Here is a 10,963-nt window from a genome sequence, read left to right on the forward strand (position 1 = left end):
TGGATAACCAATTGGTGTATTCTTCTCTGGAGCCTTTTCTCCCACTCTCAGCTTTCCTTAGTTGCCTGTAGTTCTTTGTGTAGGGCTGAGGTCTCCTGGGCTTTCCTTTAATCACATTTGCATGTCTATTGTTGTTGCCCTTGTTCAGCTTATATTTGGGTGGTCATTTTGGTGAGACTTTATGGATGTAGTTTCTTATATATTACAAGGAATCACAGTCTTATACCAATCAATCTGCTCCTCTCAATATTATAATCTTTCTGTCCCCTCTTTTGCAATGGTCCCTGAGTCTTAGGTTCTGGAGTTGTATTGTAGTTGTATGAGTTGGGATAGGGCTCCACAACTCTGAATTTTGGTTGATTGTGATTTTCTGTATTGTCTTCATGTGTTACAAAAAGAGGGTTCTTTGATGAACAGGTTCCATTGACTGTAATCATAGCACAAGTTAGCACTAAAAGATTCCCTAAAGGATCTCCTGCATGCCAGACCTATTCTTCCTTACCTCTACTGTGGAGAAGAAATACATGTTCCACCCCTCCCTGGCTCAGTAGTCTAGAACAAGCAACCCTCTTAATAATAACCCTCTTGTTATTATTTTTCTTAGCCTGTTGACTTAGAGGTAGAGCTTATAACTCAAGGTGGCCTTCAGAAAGTCTTAGCTTCCAGTTGAATGTTTGCCATGTCTTCTGGTAGAACTATTCTCCCCTCTGGAAGCCAAACTTCTAGGCTTTCAAAGTATAACAGCATGGGAACAGGAGTGATAGTGAGTGGAACTGTTTCCATTTTCACTCCTTGATTCTGGGACTAGTGAATCTTGGATATACGAGAACCAGTATTGTATATTGGAAGTTGATTCAAAGTACATATAGCCTTCTTGAGAATTCTTCTCCAGCCCTACAGGATTTTATAACCTAATTAGACTGTAGCTATATCTTTAAAGGGCTATTCCATCATTCTATCAATGCACATGTTTTAGGATGGTGCTAAGCATAGGCAAAATGAGCAAATTCTGTGAGTATGAGAGCACTGTTGCATTTCTCTGGCTATGAAATGAGTTCCTGGTTAGAAACAATGCTGTATTGGTGGATAAGGCATTTAGTAATCCCACAGATTATAGGTTGGGCAGAAGCATTAGTTTCTATATCTAGTAAGAACAATGTTCTGCTCTTTCCTCAATGAAAGTGATCTAACGTAGACAACCCAGTAGTAAGACACTGGCTAGTTACCCTGGGGAATAATGTCATCCATTCAAATAGTGTTGGTCTCTGCTGCTGGCAGTTCTGGCACTCAGCAGCAGCAGCAGCAGCAGCAGCAGCAGCAGCAGCAGCAGCAAGTAGCCAGATACTCCTTATCCAGTGGAATTCCATATTATTTTTGCCATGATTAATGTAGATCTCTGTCACCATGGCTACTTTGTTCATGGGCCTGTTGGGCAATAACAAGGATGGGTGGACAAAGAAGCTAACTCTTTTTTTTCTGTTTGTAAGGTGTGCACTTTTATTAAAATGGTCTCAAGTCAGTGTACAGGCTGCTTCAACACCTCAACCCATTCCCAGGGAGACCAAAGCCTTCATACATCAAGTTTGGGTCGGGGGACAAAAATGAAGAGACACAATGGCTGACCATTCAGAAGTTAAAAGCAAAAGTGAAGAAGTATTAAGGCAGAAGATTTTTAAAAAGAACTTGCTGTATATAATTTATACAGAAGCTATGCTGTCACATTCCCCTGTATGGACTCAGGGTATGGTCTTGGCCATCTTCCTCTTAGGAGTGGGGGTGGCTTTTAGGAGGGTGAGGGACTTCCTGTAACCATGTATTTAATGGATACTAGGATCGACTATTAAAAAACAAAAACAAAAAAACAATGTACAATCAAAGTCCTCAGCCACATTGTAGAACTTTGGGGGATGTTTGTTCCAACTGACTGCTGTTGCCTTCACTGGTCCAGTTTTTAAATCCTGAGTCAAAAGCAGCAAAACAAGATGAAAACACTTCATCCGGGAATCCATCCCATCATCAGCCACCAAACCTAGATACTAATGCTCATGCCAGCAAGATTCTGCTGAAGGGACCCTGATATTGCGGCCTCTTGTGAGGCTATGCCAGCGCCTGGCAAACACAGAAGTGGATGCTCACAGTCAGCTATTGGATGGAACACAGGGACCCCAATGGAGGAGCTAGAGAAAGTACCCAAGGAGCTGAAGGAGGCTGCACCCCTATAGGTGGAACAACAATATGAACTAAACAGTACCCCCGGAGCTCATATCTCTAGCTGCATATGTAGCAGAAGATGGCCTAATCGGCCATCACTGGGAATAGAGCCCCCTTGGTCTTGCAAACTTTATATGACCCAGCACAAGGGAAGGCCTGAGCCAAGAAGTTGGAGTAGGTGGGTAGGGGAGCAGGGGCGGGGGGGGGGGNATAGGGAACTTTCAGGATAGCATTTGAAATGTAAATAAATAAAATAAAAAAAAACAAAAAAAATGTAAAAAACAAAAAATCAAAAGAAAACAAATAAAGCCATGCCAAGGTTGTCTCTTTTTTGTTTGTTTTTGTTTTTGTTTTTCTTTTGATTTGTGCAAGTTAGATTTTGTCAAAGAAAGGATGTAAAACTCAGCTCAGTAAACAGTCTGCCTAGAAGCATTTGCAGTGCATGATGGAGGGCTGGACTCATCATACTCCTGCTTGCCGATCCACATCTGCTGGAAGGTGGTCAGTGAGGCCAGGATGGAGCCACCGATCCACACAGAGTACTTGCGCTCAGGAGGAGCAATGATCTTGAACTTCATGGTGCTAGGAGCCAGAGTAGAGATCTCCTNCTGCATCAGGTCAGCAATGCCTGGGTACATAGCATGGTGGTACCACCAGATAACACTCTGCTGTCATAGAGGTCTTTATGGATGTCAACATCACACTTCATGATGGAACTGAATGTAGTTTCATGGATGCCACAGGATTCCACGCCCAAGAAGGAAGGCTGGAAAAGAGCCTCGGGGCAGCAGAACTGCTCATTGCCAATAGTGATGACCTGGAAGTCAGGCAACTCAGCTCTTTCCAGGGAGGAAGAGGATGCGGCAGTGGTCATCTCCTGCTTGAAATCAAGGGCAACATAGCACGGCTTCTCTTTGATGTCGCACACAATTTCCCTCTCAGCTGTGGTGGTAAAGCTGTAGGCACACTCGGTCAGGATCTTCATGAGGTAGTCTTTCAGGTCCAGAACAGCCAGGTCCAGACACAGGATGGCATGAGGGAAAGCGTAGCCGTCATAGATAGGCACAGTGTGGGTGACCCTGTCTCCAGAGTCCATCACAATGCCAGTAGTAGGACCAGAGGCATACAGAGACAGCACAGCCTGGATGGCTACGTACGTGGCTGGGGTGTTAAGAGTCTCATGGTTGGCCTGAGGGTTCAGGGACCTTGGTGAGCAGCACAGGATGCTCTTCAGGGGCCACACACAGCTTATTGTAGAAGGTGTGGTGCCAGATCTTCTCCATATCGTCCTGGTTGGTGACAGTACAGTGTTCAATGGGGTACTTCAGGGTTGGGATGCCTCCCTTGCTCTGGGCCTCATCGCCCACGTAGGAGTCCTTCTGACCTATACCCACCATCACATCCTAGTGCCTAGGGCAGCCCACTATGGAGGGGATGACGGCCCAGGGAGCATCAACCGTGAAGCCTCCTTTGCACATGCAGGAGGAGCAGTTGTGGAGAGGAGGAAAGCAGCGACATATTGTCATCCATGGTTAAGTGGTGACAGGTGTGAACCTGAGATGGAGGTGCTCGCAGGCAAATGCAGACTTGACTGACGTTAACTCTTTACAGAATGACCCATCCTGTCTACTTGATTATTGAACTCCTACTCTGCTAAAGCTACCCTTTGATGAACATTACATTAGACACAAGTATCTTCATATTTGTCCTGTTTCAAGTTTCATACATTGCCTATTTTGTGTGATCTATACACATAGTTTCCCCCAAATGTCTTTCTCACCTATGGACAATTGAAAAATTATTCACTTTTACAGTCCAAAGTGCCAAAACCATCCACAATCCTTCCCCAAATAAACAGCTACTGGGGTAGTAATTTCCGTTTTAGTTTGTTTCGCTGCTACTGTGATAAACACTGATCTATGTCAACTTGAAGAGGAAAGGGCTTATTTATCTTAAAACATAGAGTCCATTATCATGGGAAGCCAAGGCAGGAACTGAAATTAGAATCCTGGAGACAGTAACTGAAACAGAGACCATAGAGGAAAACTGCCTACTGGCTTGTTCTCCATGGCTTGCTTAGTTTACTTTGTTATACAATTCAGGACCATGCACAGGATTGGCCCTCCCTCACCCATCATTCATCAAAAATGCCCCACAGGACAGTTTGATGGAGGAAGTTCCTCAAATGATGTTCCTTCTTCCCAAATGACTCCAGTTTATGACAATTTGACAAAAATATAACCAAAACATTAGCCAATGACCTTCTTCACAAAAGAAGTAGACCAAAGACCACAGTCCTAATGGGGTTTGATGGAGCTATTTTACTTCATAACTGCCCAAAACAACCAGGATCAGTTGCATTTGAAAAAAATGGCTCAGCTACTTTACTGATGCCTATAAAATGTGAATGTCCAAAGAGCACACTTAAATGGATCTTTCCCCCTGGCCTCCCATCCCCATAATGAGCAATGCTGTTAAGATTATAGGGAAGGACATACAGTTTGGAAACTGCATGCTAGACCTAAATGCCTTAGGTTTGAACAGGACCTATTTATCTTTCTCATTTACATCAAAATTGGAGAAAAGGGAAGAATTGCTTCTAATAATGACAAGAAACCACCTACTGTCTTAGAGAATAAATTGGCCATTGGCAGAACTGCCTCATCTCTCAAGGATGCTCTGTGTGGTATCATGTTTGAATCACTTTCCCTTCTACTATTCCCACTGTGCTTGGGACCATTTGTCAAGCCAACAGTTGGGGAGTTTTCTTCAAATAAGGACCAGTGCTTATTCACAAAAAAAGCTCTGCCTCCATGGCAAGGCATCTCATCTGAAGATGACCATCTTACGTGTGTGTGTGTGAATCCATTTCCCATGATTATCCCAACAGCTGCATTTTGATGATCTGCCTGGGGAATAACTGTCAATGGATACAATGCAGGCAGCTCATCTCGTCGGTGAATAATGTGCTGTGAGGTTCCAGTATATGGAAAGAAGGCTCTTAGATCCTCTTTGGAATGATTTCCAGAGAAGAATGAGTGACCAAGACTGCTGACACTTTTTCTGAAAAGAAAAACAAAACAAAACAACAACAACAAAAAAAAACCATGCCTTTGACAGTTGTCCCAAGTGGCTTATTTGGGAGTTAAGCTTGCCCATGATATAACATGACAGATTATATAGTTGTTCTACTGTTCCTTTGTCTTCCTGTTTGTATATATCAGTATTGTCAGCATTTCAGTGAAAACTTCAAATAGCAAAGGAACAGGATCCCTGGAATTCCCAGTAAGGGCTTAAAATATCTTTCCTTCACATGAAAATACACCATAGAGTTGCAGAGGGACACAATTTGGACAACATAACTGGTTGTATCAGATACCAAATTGCACAAGGATATAGGAATGGCTTAGGTAAAGAGGTCAAGTTAGAACTAGTAGAAAATGTCCAGCTACTTCAAGAATCTCCAGGGGATGAAATTAGAAGAAATGGTAACTGTTCTGCATTTATGTAACTGGATACAAATTTGGAGAGACCTGAGTTTCCACAGTTTACAAAACTAGAATTTACATTTGATGGCCAAATTCTTTCTTTTGTATATTTAGGGCTAAAAATTAATGTTGTTTTCTCTCCAAATTAAGGGTTCTCAACATCATTTAGAGAAGTTGCTGTGGGTAAAATTCCTCAGACCTTCTGTATTATCTGTACAGAAAATGTCTTTCACAGAGTTCTCCATAGGTAGAGGCTTAGTGAACAAGTCACATGTGAGAAATGTCCTTTGCAAGCTCATGTGCGAAACTGATGGTTGCATATGTGATATTAATCCAGTTTTATTTCTTTAGTGCTTAAGTTCCTTTGTAAGTGGCTGATGTAGTCTGGAGAAAATCCTTCTAGTCTCTTTGAATAAACTTTATTCAGTTCATGAATTCACCATGATTGTCCTTTTTATTTTTGTAGTTAACCTCAGTATCTTGTGGTAAATTGCTATAGAGAGATGACCTTCATTTGTTCACCAGTTCTGATCCATGTGCTTGTAAGACAGCACACAACCTATGTTTTCATCTATTTGACTTTCTTTGACCCACTGGGACTATAGTACATGTAGTTAGACCATTGCGACATTTACTATTTCACTGTCTATAGATGTGAAAGATGTCAAGGAAGAAATCTGCTAGCCTGTTGAATAAAGAGAATCTTGTGGTCTAGCCACACCTATTGCCACAGCTGACAGTCACCACAGCCCAGGATTGTGAATGAGGATGTCTTAGACAGTCTAGCAAATAACCACTTACAAGTTCACCATCATAGCATGACACACATTGCAGTAGAACTAAAGAAAGAACCCATAAGCCTTAGATTTTATATTTTAATATTTTATACTTTTTGAATACACTGTTGCAATATTGCAATGATGTCCTCTCTCTCTCTCTCTCTCTCTCTCTCTCTCTCTCTCTCTCTCTCTCTCTCTCNTCTCTCTCTCTCTCTCTCTCTCTCTCTCTCTCTCTCTCTCTCTCTCTCTCTCTCTCTTATTTTAAATTTGAGACAGAGTCTCATGTTGCACTGGAGGACCTATGTCTACTATGTAACTGAGAATGCCTTGAATCCAGATTCTCCTATTTCTACTTTCCCAGTGCTGGAAGTACACTCATGCACTATCATATCCACCTTTCCATTTTAAAATCAAGTATCTGTAGTAACGTAGAGAAAGTAGTTGTCCACAATATAAAAGTTGATATCAAGTTTGGGTATAAAATTCCACATTTCCCCCACTATTTTAAAGCAGTAGAGTAAATATATTATCTATTTAGTTAATACCAAAAGAGTTTCCCTTTCCTGATTAATTCCTCCTAAATTAATACTTTTCAAAGTACATTTTGTTTATACAGTGTTTCACTCCATAGTCACTACTTTAGGAGGAGATGTGAATGCAAAAGAATTCTCAAATAGTTCTATCAGTTCAGACATGAGAGAAATTCCATCTTTAATTCATCTGTGCCAGTTCTTTCAGTATTAAATCAAATAGGCATTATGAAAGTGCTAATTTCTATAATTGTCAACTCATGCCAGTTCCTGTAGAGAAAAAAATAAATCAGAATATTAAAATTTATCTGCAAGAAAATAGTCTTTCTATGTCCTATGAAATAGAATGTTTAGAGCTATAATTTTTTGGAAAGAGGGAAAAAAGACGACGTTTTGAGGAAAAATATAGTTTCTTTAAAGTGAGAAAAGTGAAAAAACAAAGGTCATTCTGCCTACCTTAGGACAGGAGAAGCACCCAGTTCAAGACTAGGATGAATCATATGAGTGCAAATGTGACAAATCACTCACTTCTGGCATTGTATGACAGAGTAGCCAGCTATTTTAGGAGCTGAGAGTTAGTGCTTCCTTTAGTACTGAGCACAAAGTAGCTTATTTCGCACACAGCCCTCATCCCCCCAGTAAGGCATGAACAAATGGAGGCCATTACTCCATCAGTTGACACTGAAGCCTTAAGATGCTGCACTACACAAATAGTGAATGTCTATGGTGCCTATACCATATCAACTGAATGCATTTCAGTTAAGAGGCAACCAGCGAAGCGTCTCTCACCACTGGCCTTAGGAGCCATTTGACTGGCCACAGAATAATGAGTCAAATAAAATAGTTGTCACCAATCACAAAATTTGAGGCTGCTTTCTTATAAGGCAGCAGATAATTGATCATCTCCTGCATTCCCTTTTAAGGACAACAGAGCAAACCTTGCAGGAATCTGATGGTAAATCCAGTCAAGTTAATAATCCTCTGATGACACCTTGGGTAAAGTAAGAGTTCTCCACACAACTCAGATTCCAATCAGTGCTTACTCTTGATTTGCTGAAGATGGCGCCATTCTGTAGAAAGAGTGCTGTGAGAAGACTGGAGGTGGGACATAGCTTTTTTTTTTTTTTTTTTTTTTTTGAATTTGAATTTTAGGTTTTTTTTTTTTAAATTACTTTTCAGCAATGGGGAGTTTTCCATTAGTGTTCTCATACATGGTTGCTTTTTTCATAACAGCACTTACTACACCTGGCAAGGCCTAATGAGCCCACATGCACAATCTTGGCCTCCTCAGCAATACTCATTAACCTCTGGAATGAAACTGATCCCTTTTGCTGCTTAGACCTACAGTAAACATCAGGATTGCTTTGGCTTTAAGTGAACATTTGTGTCTTGTCAGCTGTCTTCCTGGTCATCTTGTATTATGAAACTCAGAGACGCTACATGAACTTAACTCAGGATCTGTTTATTTCATAAAAGAAAAAAAAAAAGAACCCAGCCACAATAATATCAATTATAACTTCAAAATCTCCATTTCTTAAGAAAATGGTAATATAAATTTAGATTTAAAGGAGCATAAATTCTGAGATACATATTTAGTTCACCTTCTCACCATGAATTTCAAATAAGATGGTGATCTTTTTGAAAGAGAACTTTTTCCATAGATCAGATGCATCCTGTACTTTTTCATATATAGAATCTCATAAAAGAAAAGAAAGTAGAATAGAAACTAGTAAGAAATATGATGGTGACAGATTAGAATAGTGTTAAGGATGAGTGATGGATAGTGCTAAATATGATAAAAATGTTTCATATACATATATGAATATATCCTAGTGAAACGTCTTGTTTGGTAGAATTAATTCTGTGCTAATAACAAAAAGCTGACCCACAGTTCCCTTGGCATTTAAACAGCTTCTATGCTGTGATGGTTTTGGATTTCTCCTACTGGCTTTGGTTTTAGGTATATGAGAGAAAGGATCGAACAAGTGATCACATCCTCATAAACGTGGAAACTTAAAGGTTTTTCACCTTCTTTGTTAAAGGAAGATGGGTTTTTCATGTGGCTTTCACCATCCTTTCCTCTCGTAGAGGCTTTCTTAGGTCTTATATTTTCCAGGTCTTAGAAAAAGTAATAAAAACCAAAGTCACTATTCGTGATCTAATCCTGAGGCATGTTGAGATAACTTTTTTCCAACCAAGCTTTCCATGATCCTAAAACTATCTTTTCCCTGAAAAAATAGGGCTAATTGCTTCTTGTATTGCTCTCAAATAATTCTAGTACTATGTATATAATGGGTGGAGGGGGATTGCAACCCCATAGAAAGAACAACATATACTGGCCTGACCCCCCCATAGCTCCCAGGGACTAGACCACCAGCCAAGGAGTGTACCTAGAGGGACCCATGGCTCCAGATACATATATAGCAGAGGATGGTCTTGTCTGACATCAATGGGAGGGGAGGCCCTTGGTCCTGGGAAGGTTAGATGCCCCAGAGTAGGGGGATGCTGAAGCAGGAGAATGTAGATGGGTGAGGGAGTACTCTCATAGAGGCAAAGGAGAGAGGGAGAGGGTGGATGTGGGATGGGGGTTTGTGGAGGGGTAACTGGGAAGTGGGGAATCATTTGAGATGTAAGCAAATGGAATGACTGATAAAAAATAAGAAAATATGTACATTCCTGTGGTTGCTAACATATATAATATACTAGAGTATATTTCTCTTAAGAATGAAATGACATTTTATTTTGGTTTGTATCCTGAGTAAAATATTTAGATATAATATCTGCTCAGTAAATGTGGTAGACCTAATGCATGTATGATCCATACAAGAATGGGGCTGGGATGAAGGCAGGGAAATATTATGGCTCTTTAGGGAAAAATAATAGAGAAGTTAAGAGCAAAGGGCACTAGAATGAGACTGGTGACAATCTCTAGCTCAGACTAACGTAGCATACACTAACAGTGTATGTGACTTTAGGCAAATTATTTAATCTCTTGGTGAGTTCATTTAATCTCTTGGATCCTTTGTCACTTTTCATAATTCCTGGCTCATAGCAAATACATACTAAGGAGCCAGTAGTCTATTTTAATGGTGGTAACAGGAGGCAGAAACCACAGTATCTATTGGGCTTTCTATATAAGGTCAAGTTTTATTTGTGTGTTCAGTGCACCGACACAGCAGTGACAACAGGGGACCTCTGCTTTTACAGGAAATGTAAAAGTCATCTGAAAAGCTTGCAGTTATTTTCTTCAAAGGTTGAATGACAATAGCAATTATACAGGGGTAGATTATATTGCACTTTGTAGAACTTGTCTGGCGATCTAATTAGGCTCCCTTTTGTGCTTAACATATATCAACAGACCAGAGTAGTTTTTTTTTTTATATCAATGGACTAGAACTGCATTGAAGTGGTTGAATGTTGTCCTTTAAAATAGCAACCTTGGGGAAAATGTGTACACTAATATGGCAGCTACTGCCTAAGTAATTTGGACTTCTTTTTGGAGACACGCCTTTAGAATGGGTTTATGAGCCCCATAAGCACCTCTGTTTTTTCTTCATGTTTCAGTTCAAGTTATACACACCCTGTGTGATGAACTAACTCTTGTCATCTGATCCCGATCATCAGCCCTGGCCTTTGGCCTCAGTTCCACAGCATATTTTCCAAAGAACCCAGCTTCCACTGTGACAGACTTTCTAATCAGTGGGGAGAAAGGTTTTGTTTTTGTTTTCCCTCTCCTGTACATATACTGAATGGTTCTGGGAGTGAAGAAATGCTATATGTTATTCCTATTAAACCTTGGAGTATTGCATTAAGTATTTTAAGAATGAAAAATTCCTTTAAGTATTTTTACATCATTTTTGATAACCGAAGGATATTTCTTTAACTTTTAGGTTTTTTTTATTAGATATTTTCTTTATTTACATTTCAAATGCTATCCCGAGAGTTCCCTATACCC

General features: G+C 40.3%; 1 pseudogene across 1 annotated transcript; it reads right to left on the bottom strand.

Moving 5' to 3' along the window:
* Nucleotides 1-2,634: 2,634 nt before the first annotated feature.
* LOC110313935 lies at nt 2,635-3,741 on the bottom strand (annotated as a pseudogene). The gene has a single exon (XR_002380135.1). The product of XR_002380135.1 is annotated as an actin, clone 302-like (transcript).
* Between the last annotated feature and the right edge of the window lie 7,222 nt (nt 3,742-10,963).

This window comes from Mus pahari, chromosome X, assembly GCF_900095145.1.
Source record: "Mus pahari chromosome X, PAHARI_EIJ_v1.1, whole genome shotgun sequence".
Taxonomy (NCBI): Eukaryota; Metazoa; Chordata; class Mammalia; order Rodentia; family Muridae; genus Mus; species Mus pahari.